Source organism: Lycium barbarum, chromosome 9, assembly GCF_019175385.1.
Source record: "Lycium barbarum isolate Lr01 chromosome 9, ASM1917538v2, whole genome shotgun sequence".
NCBI lineage: Eukaryota > Viridiplantae > Streptophyta > Magnoliopsida > Solanales > Solanaceae > Lycium > Lycium barbarum.
Window position 1 is genome coordinate 66,648,060 of NC_083345.1, and position 17,090 is coordinate 66,665,149.

Genomic DNA, 17,090 nt, shown 5'->3' on the forward strand with positions numbered 1-17,090 from the left:
TCACTTCCTGCCTCCCGAGGCGCGGCGAGCTAGGGTTGACAGATTTCTACAACTGAGACAGAGGGGCAGGAGTGTTCGAGAGTAGAGCCTAGAGTTTGACTCCCTAGCCAGATATGCACCCACCATCGTAGCTGATATGACCGACAGGATGCACCGATATGTAATGGGGTTGGATCATTATCTGGTGGATAGCTGTATGGCGGTGGCATCTCAGCCTGGGATGGATATTGCTCGGCTGCAAGCATACACACAAGGAATAGAGGATCGACATAGAGGGCGTCAGCCCGATAAAGATCGTGTCACGACCCGGCTAGGGGGCCGCGACGAGCACCCGGTGCTGACCCACCCGAGCACCCTCTTAGCTTACTCTTATACTTACATCTAGGTGATCCACATAATTATACATGCATTTCCATTCATTCGTCAGCTAGTCCCCTATGGACAACCACACATTTATATCATCATAGGCATTTATGCCACGTCAATATACATGAGCCAACGTGGCCGACAAAATGATATACAAAACATAGGCCAACAAGGCCAAACACATCTACCCACACACACACATGTCTACGAGCCTCTAAGAGTATAACATATCACATTAGCGGGACAGGACCCTGCTATGCCATTAATTATATACACAAAAGAATGGGTACCCAAAAGATATGGCTCCGAAGGAAATGGAGCTCTCTATGAAATCTCCGAATAGGTAGCTAAGGATCAAATCTGTCTCCCTGCGCACCTGCGGGCATGACGCAGCGTCCACAAACAAAAGGACGTCAGTACGAAGAATGTACTGAGTATGTAAAGCATGATCAACATCAATATAGAAGCATAATAGATATCGTATGAAGATAGCATAGGAGGGGAGACAGTAATATCATCATCATGTCGCTTACTTGCATACATCGTCGTTCGTATCCCATAGTAATACTCATACCATACTTGTGCTCATATTCGTATACATGTCCTTATTCGTATTCCTACACATAGTCTTTTCACATTCATATTCATATTATATACATAGTCATTTCATATACATAGCATACCCGACCTCATGGGATCGGTGTCTTATACATACTTGGCCAACCAAGGCTCAAGGTCATACATACCTGGCCCTACCAAGGCATCAGGGTTATCCGTACCCTCTGCAGAGGTGTGCGCGCGTTTCGTAATCGTATACATACTTTATACATAGTCATATACATCTAGTCTTACCCGGCATCATAAGCTCGGGGTCTTATTATAGCCCTTCATAGGCACACATACACATATATCGTAGCTCGTAAGCATCTCTAGTCTCGTTTTACTCTCATCATCATTACTATCCTCATCATTATCATTAAATTTACATTATAGGCTTACTCGTCATACGAGGAACGTAGTATAAGCATAGTACATATCAAGGGTCGTGAGGTTATGAGCTCGGAATGTCAACCATGTGAAGACAACATACTCATATAGAGGAATTAGGAATTTGGCCAAGAACCATGCCTTATGAAAGAAGGGTTAGCCTTACATACCTTTCCGTCGAACTATTCTACACTTGCACGTTCCCTTCCAATGCTAGCGTTTATACCTTCATTACTATCATAACAATGGTCATTAGTCATTCACATTATCCACATTATCTAGATTCCTCAATTTGCCTTTAATCCACTCACATTCATGGTCATAACACCCATCTTCGTCCATTCGTCTAAAGTGTTTAGTTCATGATCTTAATACCATTTATAACACATTCATATCACAACACAACAACATTCATATCTCAATTCAAACTATTTCTCAAAATGTCACTATTCATCATTCATGACCTAGTTGACCACATTTTCTACAATCCATGTATTTTAATTCTCCAATACCTTAAACATCTTGTAAAAATCATGAATCTTACCATAGAAGTTGTAGGAACAAGCTTTGGTTGATAATACTCTTCTTTGAGCAAAACCCTAGTTTTTCTCCATTTGGATTTCTTGACGTGGATGATCCTTGATGACTCCCTTATCCTTTATTCACTTGTCTTAATGTTATGGATGACTTATAATCCTTGGAAACTCATATAATAAATGTAGAGAGAAGTTCTAGAGAGAAGTGGTGTAATGTTGTAAATGAAATAAGACAAGTCTTGATCCTCATATTTAATGAATTGAAAAACCTGTGCTGGGTGAACAGTGGTCGTCCATGGAGGTTTAGGGTCCGTATTTCAGTTTACGGACCGTCCCTCGTGGTCATTTTTAAGCTTAAGCAGAACCAGAAACTTTGGCCTGCATGCATGGTGATTTACGACCATGGTTTACGGGCCGTAAATCACTTTACGGTCTGTCCACCAGGTCGTATTTTAGCCATTTCCTCAGCTGGCAGAAAGTTGAAGTTGGACATGCCAGTTTACGACGTCAAGTTTACGGACCGTATTGCACTTTACGGTCCGTATTTTGCACTATACGACCACTGGGCAGTTTTGCCAACTTTCAATTTTTCTCATTTCTCGACTTTTCATTCTAATCATTCTCGTCCATTTACGCACCTTGATCATGAAACATTATACACTAACACTCCTCGCACACATTCATTAGTCCATTTACTTGCGTACCAACGGAAAATTTCCGAGGTGTAACATTCTACCCCCCTTAGGAACATTCGTCCTCGAATGTTAAAGGCTTGGGGAATTCTATAAAAATTTCGCCAGAGTTTCCTCTGTAATGTGGCACTACCACCCTGTCACAACAGCCCACAATAACAATGCCTCACAGGGCAATAATAAAATAGCACTAGAAATTTGGCCACACACGACCTGCATGTATAAAAGGGAAAACATGCATACCTTATGGTTTTGACGTCTCATCTTGGACTTCTTCCGAGGGCTGAAATAAATGTGGGTATTTGGATCGCATATTCTCTTCTGCTTCCCATGTCATTTCCTCTCGATTGTTATTTCTCCACAGAACTTTAATTGACGCCACTTCTTTGTTTCTAAGCCTCCGTACTTGCCTACCTAATATGGCAATGGGCATTTCATCATAAGTTAACTTTTCTGTCACTTGAATATCATTCACTGGGACGATCCTCGTAGGATCTCCAACACACTTCCGAAGCATCGAGACATGAAATACTGGATGGACTGACTCCAAATCTGGAGGTAGATCTAGCTCATAGGCCACTTTGCCTATTTTGCGTACAATTTCGTATGGCCCAATATACCGAGGACTGAGCTTCCCCTTTTTGCCAAATCTCATCACGCCCTTCATCGGCGACACTTTCAAGAATACCCAATCTTTCACTTCGAACTCTAAGTCTCTTCGACGATTATCCGCATAGGACTTCTTGTCACGACCCAACCCCATAGGCCGCGACTAGTGTCCGTGCTGGACACCTGAACGTACCCAATAACCCAAACCAGCATATAAGCAGAATATTTAAATGTAAAAGTCAATTGGCGTTATTAATTATCACAGATTAACGGATAAAGCACAAGGAAGCCGATCAGGCTGTCACAGATCATACCAACCCAAATCATATGCAGAACCCACATGTATGTCTACAGACCTCTACAGAACACATCAGAATCATAAGACGGGACAGGGCCCCGTCATACCCCTGAACAACATACAAATGTACCACAGCAAGGACTGTACCAAACATAGGCTCCGAACAATAGAGCACTCCAAGATGGCAGAATATAGTCCTAAACATGCGGATCAGCAAATCTGTAGTCTGTACCTGCGCGGCATGAAAACGCAGCCCCCGAAGAAAGGGGGTCAGTACGAAATATGTACTAAGTATGTAAAGCATGGAACGTAGTAAACAAAGTCATAATCGAAGCAGAAGATACAGAAAATGAACGGAATATCCAGATTAGCAAAGATGTTGATCATAAAGCATAAATAGTATTTGCAGAAAATGTATGTCATACCGGGTCCCACTACGGGACAAAATCATAATCGAAATAGAACGTACAGAAAAGTGAGTGTGATATCCAGACTATCAAATGCATATTTTCAAACCATGAAGAGTGTGTACAGAAATATATGCCATATCATATCCGGCCCCTGCCAAGGGACTCGGCAGACAGAACGTGGCCACCCCCCGACGCTGGTGCCACAACACATAAGGATCAGAAAAGGGGAATAACCCCGTAACATAGCGTAACATATCAAATGGCCATATCAGATCATATCATATCATGTCAGAATAGTGTATATGGCACAGCATACTCCACAACCCATGTACATATATACCTGCCCCCTCACATCGAGGCACGGCGAACAATGCAGTGGAAGACGCTTGAGAACATATCCTGGCCCGGGCTCAGTGTGGGAAACATTGAGGCATCCACGAATGGAGTAGTGAGAAACTAAATGCAATAAAATACCATGTATACTTCCAGAGACTCAATGAGGCATATCGAGTGACAAGTCAAAACAATGAAATCGGACTGAATCATAGTAAGTAAACTTCGGATGTCATAATGGGTTACGGAGGCATAATCTTTCTGAGATCGTTTCCAAGATCCAAAACAGTTTATAAGACTTAACGGAGTATTTAAAACAATTCTTTAGATAATAGTTAGAGGAGTAGTTAAGACATTTCCTTTAAAGCAGCTCGAAGCCAAGTCATAAATACAAAAGGGGTAAAATCGGAAATAGTGGGCCCACCTCGGGACAAACGAAGCGGTGGGCTCAAATTACGTATTTTAAGCTTGTGGGGTCACCTATAGAGGTACTAGGGACATTTCATAACTTTCTAATCAATTTGTGAAATTTTGCCTAATTCTTCCAACAAAGCATACCTAAAAGGTTCAATTCTATTGAATGAAAAAGTGACAATTTCAAACGCGGATTCCGATGGACAGAATATATTCCGGGGCTCAAATCCGATCCTAGTACACCTAGGACATGCCAAAAGAAGAATCGGGATAACTTTACATACCTTATATGCTCTTTACGCCTTTCCAAATTCAATTCTCGTTTCGCCCAAAATCTGCAATTGGTCACATTTACCAATTCTCAATTTCCAATCTTTAAGTATTCAATCTTTATTCATAATTGCCTACAGAAATTTGGGCAGCATCTCCCCTATACATATAGCATCCCCGAGAATTTAACTCGGCCAAAACAATCAACAGCAACCCAACAACAACACCAACAACGACAACAATCAATATAGGACACAATATAACACAACTAGTCTTCTTTCCGACATAATGCAAGAACTTTCATTCCGACTTCCCATTTCCAAACCAATCTCAATGTTTTCATATTCATTATTAATCTAGATTATCACAATATAATTTGGAAGCATTTCATATCATTTCCACAAAATATTCACAAGATATACAAAATATACAAACTTTCCACCAAAGTCATAATTCATCCAAAACTTCTAATATTCAACCTACATATCCATAACATATTTCCATCTTCCAATTTCATCAACCATAATCATAATTCACATCTTAACAACTTCATTTCCATAGTATCACAAAATCATTCTAAAGTGACATAATCTTCTACATTCCAACTTCAACCAAAATTCATTCAACTTTCATTCCCAATATAATTTTCACCATAACCACAACTAGAATACAACATAAAATTCAACTCATATATGTATACAACATACATACACTCACGGCTAGTATATATATATATACACTTTGTAAATTTCCATATTTCCATAGTTTCTACTCATTTCCATATACTACAACACAAACAAACCTTCATAACATAATAAAAAGGTATGAATTCCTACCTTTTTCTCCAATCTTCTTCACTTGTCCAAAGTGTGAGATTGATGAAACTAATGCTCAATCTTCCAAAACAACTACACCAAGTTGTAGAGGGACCTTGAATTAGTAGGAATTCAACAAGAAAATAATTTTAGAGTCAAGATTTTTTTGATGGTGATTTTTCTATGGCCAACCCGAAATGGCTCTTATGTTTGCTCTTGGTTTTTCTTCTTTCTCTTCTTTCTTTGTTTCTTGAAACTTCTATTAGATAGTGACCATTTATAATTAATTAGCACATGGAAATATTCATTAAAACCATGGGTTGGGCCTCACTTGGCCGGCCACCCCTTAAACATTGGGCCTAAATTTTCATTTTATTTTTTTGGGTCAACTCGGTTGATCCCGAGTTGGGCCTAGCCCACTGACCTTTCGAACTTAAAACGTTCATATCTCCTTGTACCGACATCACCTAGGAACCCACGACTATGGATAGAAAGCTAATTAAATTATCTACAACTTCTATTTCATGGTATCTTTCCAAATTCCAAACTTATAATACCGTTTTTGCCCCTCAAAGTCAGGTCACCCGAAAACGTTTTCTTAAAAATATTCGTTTGGAGGGCTTCCACTTTGATTTGGCCCAAGGGTACTTCATGAGTTGTGTTTAACTTTACATATGTGATTCATATGACTTTTCAGATGTTCCAAAAAAAAAATCTCGGTGTGCGGGGCCCACCCCAGCAAATAATCCGAAATTCAAAAATACGGGATATAACACTTCTGGCGCCTTTGAGCCGCTAGCAACCGATCTTGTATGAGCTTAACTTTCTCTATTGCTTGTTGGACCAAGTCTGGCCCTATCAACTTAGCTTCTCCTGTTTCAAACCACCCAATTGGGGATCTACACTTTCGCCCATATAGAGCTTCATACGGTGCCATTTGAATGCTAGAATGGTAACTGTTATTGTAAGCAAACTCAATGAGTGGCAAATGGTCATCCCAATTTCCTCCAAAATCTATCATACATGCCCGTAACATATCATCAAGAGTCTGAATAGTACGTTCAGCTTGCCCATCGGTCTGTGGGTGAAATGTCGTGCTTAGGCGCACTTGGGTCCCTAAACCTTCTTGGAAAGACCCCCAAAACTTGGCTGTAAACTGAGTTCCTCTATCGGAGATAATAGATACCGGAACGCCATGGAGTCTCACTATCTCTTTAAGATAAAGCTTGGCATAATCTTCCGCCACATAGGTCGTCCTGACCGGTAAGAAATGAGCTGACTTTGTGAGTCTATCCACAATCACCCATATGGAATCATACTTACGTCGAGAACGGGGTAACCCTGTAATGAAATCCATATTAATCACTTCCCACTTCCAAGTTGGGATTTCTATAGCTTGCAATAATCCACCCGGCTTTTGGTGTTCTATCTTCACTTGTTGGTAATTAGGACACTCAGCTACGAATTCTGCTACGTCTTTCTTCATCCCATTCCACCAATATATAGTCTTAAGATCATGATACATTTTCGTCGCTCCGGGGTGAACGGAGTAACGGGAACAATGAGCTTCTCTCAAAATCTGATGGCGTAGACCTGCCAAATCGGGGACACATAACCTGCCTCGACATCGGAGAACTCCGTCTTCCGACATGTCAAATGATGACCCCTCCTTCTGAGGGAGTGTATCTCTGTACTACATTAGCATGGGATCCTCATATTGTCGCTCTTTTACTTCCGCTACTAACGATGAAACTGCTGAATTCTGAATAGCAGCTCCGCTGCTACCTGAGTCCACCACTCGGACTCCTAGGCTAGCTAACTGCTGAAGATCACGGGCCATCTCTTTCTTTTCTGGTCGTACCTCACTTAGACTTCCCATCGACCTACGGCTAAGAGCATCAGCCACAACATTTGCCTTTCCGGGGTGGTATAGGATTTCAACATCATAGTCTTTTAGCAACTCTAGCCATCGTCGTTGCCGCAAATTCAACTCTTTCTGCTTGAAGATGTACTGGAGACTCTTATGATCTGTGTAAATATCCACGTGGACACCATATAAGTAATGTCTCCATATCTTTAAAGCATGGACCACCGCGGCCAATTCTAAGTCATGGGTAGGATAATTCTGCTCATGTTTCCGTAATTGTCTAGAAGCATAAGCAATCACCTTACCATTTTGCATCAATACACAGCCTAGCCCGACGCCTGAAGCATCACAATAAATAACATATCCTTCCAATCCCTCTGGAAGTGTCAAGACTGGGGCTGAAGTCAGTCGGTCTTTCAACTCTTGGAAACTACGCTCGCAAGCATTTGTCCATTGAAACTTAGCTGACTTCTGAGTCAACTTGGTGAGCGGTGCAGAAATAGAAGAGAAACCCTCAACAAATCTTCTGTAATAACCGGCTAAGCCCAAAAAGCTACGAACCTCCGTAGGGGTCGTGGGCCTTGGCCAAGTCTTCACAGCCTCAATCTTTTGGATGTTGTTATTGATGTTGTTGGTATTGTTGTGGGTGTTGTTGTTGATATTATAGCCGAGTTAACCCTTGGGGATGTTGAATTTATAGGGGAAATGCTGCCGAAATTTCGGTAGACAAATATGGATTTAAGTTTGAATTCTTAAAAGCTTGTAATTCACATTTGGTAATTATGACCAATTGTAGATTTTGGTGGAAACGAGAGTTGAGCTCGGACGAGCGTAAGACGCGAATAAGGTATGTAAAGCCCTACCTTTACTTCTTTTGGCATGTCCTAGGTGTACTAGGTTTGGATTAGAGCCTCGGGGAATATTCTGTTCATCGAAATCTGAGTTTACTTTCAGTACTATTTCATTCAATGAAATTGAATTAGAACCTTACATTTTGTTGGAAGAAACGTCCAAACATTCGTGACTTTCACAAACATAATCGAATCGCCCTGAAACTTTCATGGATGACTCCATAGGGTCTAATGTTTGTAAATTTCGTACGCCACCTCGACTTGACCCGAGGTGGGCCCACTAACCCCGAGACTCCTTCGTTTGTCCTATTCGACTTATCTTCGTATGATATCAGAAAGAGGCTTTGGCTTATGATTTTAGCTACTAAAGAATAATGTCTTGATTGCTCCATTATATTCCGATTTATATTTTGAACAATAAATACGATTTCAGAAGTATGTTTTTGTGAGATAGACTCCATATTGATCAATTGTTCAAACTAGTTTACCTAACTTGTTGTCATATGATTATATTTAGTTTTCACAAATGTTTTGATGTGTAAATTGCATTAGCTTCTCACTACTCCGCTCGTGCATATTATGATGTTATCGTTCGCCGGATCCCGGGCCGGTTTTGTGATCGTGCGTATTATGACATATTCGGCAGTAATCAGTGTTACCGTTCCCGAGACCTCGCCATAGGGCCGGGTACCGTTTATGGAGTTATGTTGTGATATGGCTTATGATATGTTTTGATGATATGATATGTTTTGATGATATGTTATGTTCGGGGTTTGTACGGAGATTTGAAACCTTCTGGAGTATGCTGTGTTGTGGCACCAGCGTCGGAGTGGTGACCACGTTCCTGAGCCTTATGCATGATTTTTTTATTTGCATTATATATACATATGTTTTCATCACGGACTTTGATATACTGGTTCGGTATTTACTTCCTGTACCCTTTTATGTCAGCTATGGTTTGGATTTCTGTACTCTATGCTTTACATACTCAGTACATCTTTCGTACTGACCCCCTTTCTTCGGGGGGGCTGCGTTTCATGCCCGCAGGTACAGAGACTCGTGATCCGCCAGAGTAGGCCACACCTTCTGCCAGTACAGAGTGCTCCTTTTGATTCGGAGCCCATATTTTGGTATATATCTTTGTCATGTATATGTTTCTGTATATTTGACTATTTGGGGTACGGTGGGGCCCTGTCCTGTCATATGTTTCCGTTTTGGTTTGTAGAGGTCTGTAGTCATATATGTGGGTAATGGGTCGTGTGTGTCTTCGTTCTGTTTATGATTTGCGTCTTAATGCGGTCCTGTCTGTTATAGCGGCCATGGTGGCCCACATGTTTGTATATGTGCATATATTCGGTGATGTGTATTCCGCCGCCCCTTCTAACTTTGATATGATATTTTTGCACGTGCGACCGCTTAAGATAATAGTTGCTTCCAATCTGTTTAAGATGATTAATACGAAATCTGAGTTAAATTAGAATATGACAAGTTAGTATGTAAGTCTGTTTGGGGTGTCCAAATAGGGCACCAGTCGCGGCCCACGGAGCTAGGTCGTGACACTAGCCTTGGAGTCCGTTTAGCTGATTCTGGAGACACTGGGGTTTCTGTCCGAGAAGTTGCTGAATCCTCTATTATGGAAGAAATAAAGCGACGCCAACATGAGGATCCTGTTCTGGCACAGTATAGAGATACAACCATTGAAAAGGAGAAGACTCCATTCGAGATTACACCTGATGGGGTGCTACTACATAAAGGCAGAATTTGTGTACCTGAGGTTGCGGGGCTGCGGTGACAAATTATGGGAGAAGCACATTATGCCCTGTTATTCCGTCCATCCGGGATCAACAAAGATGTATCATGACCTCAGATACTTATATTGGTGGGATGGTATGAAAAGGGACATAGCAGAGTTTGTTGCTCAGTGCCCAAATTGCCAACAGATTAAGATCGAGCATCAGAAGCCTGGTGGGTTGTTACAGGACATGGAGATTCCGACTTGGAAGTAGGAAGCAATTAACATGGATTTCATCACAGGTTTACCACGCACTCCACGGAAGCATGACTCCATATGAGTTATTGTTGATAGGCTGACAAAATCAGCCCATTTTCTTCCAGTCAGGACTACGTACTCAGCTGAAGACAATGCAAGGTTATATATTAAGGAGATAGTAAGACTTCACGGAGTTCCCACAGCTATTATATCCGACAGAGGTGCTCAGTTTACAGCTAACTTCTGGAGATCATTTCAAGAAGGATTGGGGACCCAGGTAAGTCTTAGTACTGCATTCCACCCGCAGTCTGATGGACAGGCCGAGCGTACTATTCAGACGCTAGAAGATATGTTGCAGGCCTGTATTATTGACTTCAAAGGTAGCTGGGATGATCATTTACCACTCATTGAGTTTGCTTATAATAATAGTTACCATACTAGCATCCAGATGGAGCCGTATGAGGCCCTGTATGGCCAGAAGTGCAGGTCACCGATCGATTGGTTTGATGTTGGCGAAACTAAGCTAATCAGCCCAGATATAATTCAGCAGGCAATTGATAAAGTGAAACTCATTCAGGAACAGTTAGTGGCAGCCCAGAGTCGACAGAAATCATATGCCGATAATCGATGTCAACACTTAGAGTTCCAGGTTGGCTATTGGATATTTCTGAAAGTGTCACCCATGAAAGGTATAATGAGATTCGGCAGGAAGGGAAAGCTCAGTCCAAGGTATATTGGACCTTATCGGATCATCCGTAAGGTAGGCAAGGTTGCCTATGAATTGGACCTACCATCTGATTTGGGAGCAGTGCATCTAGTCTTCCACGTGTCAATGCTTCGCAAATGTATAGGCGATCCTTCCAGAATATTTCCCCTTGAGGATATCCAAGTGACAGAGGAGTTATCCTACGAAGAGCAGCCTATAGACATACTGGATCGTCAGGTGAGAAGATTACGTACGAAAGACGTAGCTTCCGTTAAGGTAATATGGAAAAACAATAATCGGGAGGAGATGACCAGGGAAGCCCGTATTTTGTACGTTCGGATGTTTCGGGGTAGTCGTGGTAAGTTAAGGGCAAGACCATTTTCCAAAATTATTTTAATGTACAAGTTGTTTATAAATATTATTTATGAACATTATCAGTATAGAAATATTGATAAAGGCTAAGGGTAAAAAGAGAAATTCACAAAAGAGTTTATGGAAATATTGTGGAAGGCCAAGGGAAAAATGGGAATTTCACAAGTATTCAAGAAAATTCTTGAATGAACCATTTTGGCCATATGGCCGTCCAAGCTAAGGTGGGCTTGGCCCACACGGATGAATTATGAAGGTATATATATATGACTTATTAGTCATATTTCCCACACAAAAACTCTAGAACCTTGAAGAAAAAAAAAAGAAAAGAAGAAGAAGGAAGAAAGAGAAGGGCCATTCGGCCAAGGTCCCAAAAAATTATGTCCATGAAATTGACCAAGAAAAATTATTTTCTTCTAGTGTTCCAAGCAATTGGAAGGTCCTCTTTAACATGGAATGGTTGTTGGAGCAATAAAATCATTTAATTGTGCAAGTTCACAACCTTAGTCAAGCCAAGAAGTTGAGTGAAAAAGGTATGTGTTCAATCTTCTCTTTCATATGTTATGGATGGTTTGTGCATGTTATGGTATGTAGAAATGGATGAAATACATGAAAATATGTATGTTGGAGTGTGGCCGAATAGAGGCGGTGTGGTGTAGATGTGATGAATTGATTTTATTTAGTATTTTGATTGTTGTGTTGTGGATTCCATGATGTAAAATGAGGATTTAATGGCTTGAAAAGAAGTTATAATCGTTGTGGGAGTGTTGAAGAAGTAATGTGACACTAGCATGAATTCTTATATTTGCATGAATAAATGTTGTTAATGTGTAGATTGTTAGTGAAGTTCATAAATTTGGAAGAAAGTAATGTGTTGTTGTCCTTGGTGGTGTTGTGAGATTTCGGGTGGAAGTGTGCATTAATTGGGTTGTTTGAATATTGTGTGAATTGTTTAAAGTGTTCTTGAATCATGTTAGAATGATTTCGGATAAATACTTGAATGTGGGATCATTGGTGTTAGCTTGAATATATGTGATTGAGTTGAATAAAAGTGAAATGCCGTCAAATTGTGTAGAAAGAATTGCTAGTGTTAGAATGCATTTGAAATAATTGTTGAAGTTGGAGATGTGATTGTTGATATTGTTGCTGATAATTTGACCGAGTTGAATTCTCGGATTGTTGTTGATAAAATTGGCCGAGTTAGATTCTCGGGGATGGTGTGTTTACAGGGGAAATGCTGCCAAATTTCGGCAGATTATAAGTGAAATTATTTGAGAAGCTAAGGCAAGCGAATGACAATGAATCTAATGATTATGTGAATTCTTTTGTATGTAGACTAGCAAGCTTGGATAAATAAGCGTAGCTAATAGGACGTGGAGCAGGTATGTAAGGCTTACCTTTCTTTCTTTTGGCATGATCTTTATGGAACGAACAAATGACGTATATGTATGATTCCAAAGAAACTCCCATTCTTAGAGCCACTAGGATGGCTAACGTTCTTGATTTCCATAAGCTGTTTCACATGGTTCTGATGCGTATTGATGGTGTCTAAAGTTTTGTTTGATATGTTTCCAAATGGCATTCGAAAGATAATTGATGTGACTAAAGTTTTGATCGTCAAATGCTAGCACGTTCGATTATTCCATTGAGTCTTTGATATATTTTGATATGTACATATGGTTCCAAAAGCTATATTTGATTTGGTCCATAACGATATCCGAAAGGTACTCGATATGATTGTTTGTTTGATTTTCCAAAAACGGCTTCTGAAACGTTCGTAGAAGGTTCTGTACTTCAAACGCACATAACTTTCTCATACTAAGTCAGATTGACCCGAAACTTGTTCCGAGCCTTCAGGTGTCGGTAAGTATACTTGTCTATCGAGTCTTGATTTATATGCAAATAGTTTCATACTACTCAGCTCGTGCACGCCTCAATATGTCTATTCACCGAGTCCCGGGCCGGGTATGTTATCGTGCGCACTCCACTGCATTATTCACCGAGTCCCTCACTAGAGGGCCGGGTACGGTATATGTATATGACGATATGATGAGATGATGATATGTTATGGTGGCCAGGAGGGCATATGATGATTTGATTCACCGAGTCCCTCACTAGTGGGCCGGGTACGGTATGTATACGATATATGATGTTCACATGCATGATTCTATCCACCGAGTCCCTTAATGGGCCGGGTACAGTATATATATGTATATGTATATGTATGCATGAGGATATGAAAGTATGATGACATGATCTTATCCACCGAGTCCCATGACGGGCCGGGTACGCTATGTGATAATGATATGTATGATCAATGCTTTAAAGGCAAGAGTTTTGGTATTCTGGATATAGTACATGTTTCTGCACCCCTTATATCAGTTATGATTCTTTTACTGTGATTCTTGCCTTACATGCTCAATACATTTTCCGTACTGACCCCCTTTCTTCGTGGGCTGTGTTTCATGCCGCGCAGGTACACCCAGATGAGTTGAAGCTATTATAGAAGATGTTCCAGCGAAGTTGGCAAGCTCCACTTGCTCCTGGAGTGCTGCCGAGTCAGAGTATATGTGCTACGAAATCTGATTAATGTTAGAGACTTTGCAGACAGAGTCGTGGGTATTGGTTGTCAGTTCTGTAAGCGGCTCCATCAGCCGATGTGTCATTCTGTATTATGTGATAAATTCCATATGACTACAGATTTTGTGTGATTTGAGAACAAAGAAAAAGAATATTTCTGAAAGCCATACTATGTATTTCATGTTATTTGGTTTAAAGGTCCAAAGAAGTTATGTGTGTATTAAGAGTCAGAGGGTTCTCTCGGCTCTAAGTAAGGGTCGGGTGCCCATCACACCCTAGCGAGATTAGGGTGTGACAATGTGGTATCAGAGCGGGTTGTCCTAGGGGTTGTCTACAAAGTCGTGTCCGGTAGAGTCCTGTTTATGGTGTGAAGCGCGCCACATTTATAAACAGAAGGCTACGGGGTTTCTGTCTTAGATCGTGCAATAGAGCCAAGTCATAGGAAATGAAATTCCTCATATAAGCCTTACATACGACGGAAGAAGTGAGTGGCGATATGGAAAGTCACAGGGGTAAGTATTGATATATTTGTTCTGTTACCTGAAACTAGAAGCTCTGGATGGCTGGAATGTGATATATAGTCGTATGCTCTGTAAGGCATTGTTGGTATTTGCTGCGTACAGATTTGAATGGTAAGAATTTGTAAAGGAGACCCGATCAGAATTTTTCAAAAACAGGTTATTTGATCTGGAACACCTAATAGGAAGAGCGTGGAAAGGAAATATCGTAAAAGGACAATAAGTAGGATGAGTTGTTTCAGAAAGGTTATGGATTTGGTATCACGTGAAAAATAACAGCGAGCAAGACAATTAGCAGTCCAGAGGATTAAAATAGATAACATTCGAGGTTTAGTAGGAGCAAGGTTTGTTGGAGGATTTAGAGAAAGTCGACAATCAGCTTTGCTATAGATATTATACAAGAAGGGTGAGTGGGAATCCGAAAAGACTGATACCCGAGTACTTACAAGTAACGACGACGAAGGTATATTTGTTACCATCAGGAATCTGGGAATCTAGAACGAAAGGTAGTGATGCACGAAGGTGAAGGGTGAATATTGAGGATTGAAAAGGGTAAAATAGTAATTGTAAAGGGAAGAGCGTGTTATGAAAATGCCTCGGAATCTGTAAGACTTCGATTTGCTCTAGATCATGTAATAAAGGTCATACGAGGAAGTGGACGCGATTATATCAGCATTAAGGCACCGGATTTCATCAAAGTTTCGAGGTTAAGCCTGCTAAGGTGGGAGAAATTTTAGGATGGGTGACCCCGTGGGAAGTGAACTAAAAGTTCTATAAATTGAAACATAAGCGGCAAATGAGAAGCTAGAGTAGCCTAAGGGAAACTAGAGTATACGGGATGGTTGGAGACCATAAGAGGTCGCGCAGGACGAAGCAGACTAGCCTGGTGAAGAGACAGAAAGTGCATCATAGCTCTAGAATTAGGATAGGCACTACCGGTTAAGATTGAAAAGTTCTAATACAATGATATTTGGAAAAGAAAGAGAGTGAGTAAATAGAAGGCAAGGAGGTCAAAATGTCAGAAAAGGGTAAAAGGTAAGAAACCTCGGTGAGTGAAACCCCCGAGAGAAAATTACCGGCAAGGTACGAGACTATTTGGATAAAAAAAATTCAAAGGTAGGTACATAAAAATGGTAAAGGGTGGTAATATAGAACAAAAGAGGAATGTGTGAAGTTCGGAAACCAATTTCAATAAGTGAGGCTAAAGGAATAGTGATTATGACGAGGGATGTGAAGTAAGAAAAGAATGATTAGGCCTCGCGACGATGCTAGGCGATTTAGGTCATTGAAAGGGATATAAAGGAATAATATTTGTAGCCGCATTAATGTGTTTACCTCGGACGTGGGAGTGTTTTCCTGAAAGGATGACTTAGAAATGAAACGGATTTGCAAGCTTAAAGTGAAACTTTCATGACCTTTAGAGCCGATGCCACAAACGGCAAAAGAAGAAAAGTATTCGAGGAGGAAGGAACCTAAGGAAGGTTAAGGATGAGAGTAGGAAAAATATACAAATGGGTTGTCCAAAGGAAGAGGAGTGCGTTTAGGCGCAGGGCAATTGGAAAACCTCTAATCGTAGGCGTAAGAAGGATACTTTAACGAGTTAGCGATAGGAACCCGATTACGCACCAAGGAAACAATAAGGATAATGGGTCGACACTGTTGATTGGGAAATTAACGGTGTGAAGCGAAAATTCATGTAAGGTTTGAGAGATGTGATCGAAGAGGGAATGGAATGAAATGCAAGGAATGTGCGTAGACAGTCATAACATCATAAATATAGTTAAGGGTTCGATGAACGAGGATAAAGAGAGTATAAACTGTAAGGATTCCATGCTAAGGGCAAAAGTAGTAGCACGCTCGAAAAATATGGGCGCGTAGTTGCAGCACAAGTGCATGGTTAAGAAAAATTACAAGTAAGTAAGCTAAATGAGTGAAAGGACTAATAGTGGATGAAAAGATATGGGAACGTTGACAAGAATGATGATATGGTCATAAAATGAAAGAAAAACTTATGGTAAGAAGTTTTCGATATGTTATGCACAGAGTTGGAAAGAAAGACGAGGAGTAAGGTATAAATGAAGACTTCACAAGAGGACTGTTGACGTATAAGGAGCCCCTTAAAAGGGGGGGGGGGGGGGGGGAGAACATATTATATCAGACTCTAAAGGAATCACAACAATTTCAAGTGCCAGAAAAGGAAATCTATTAACCCGAGGCCAGAGTTCAAAACATATCGGCACATCAAGAGAATACCTGAAAGAAGTAAAAACGAATTGACAATGAGTATACCGTGAGGCCGACATGAAAGGAAAGGATGAATGATACCTTAAGAGAATGCTTCATGCCAACATGAATTATGATATGTTTATGTCATGATTTGAATCCCTCATATCGGGCAAACTGGCGTCGTACCTAAGTACGCAGTGATATGTTTTAAAGGGTAACAAAGAGAGCAAGAAAGGTCTACAAGCTAAGTTCA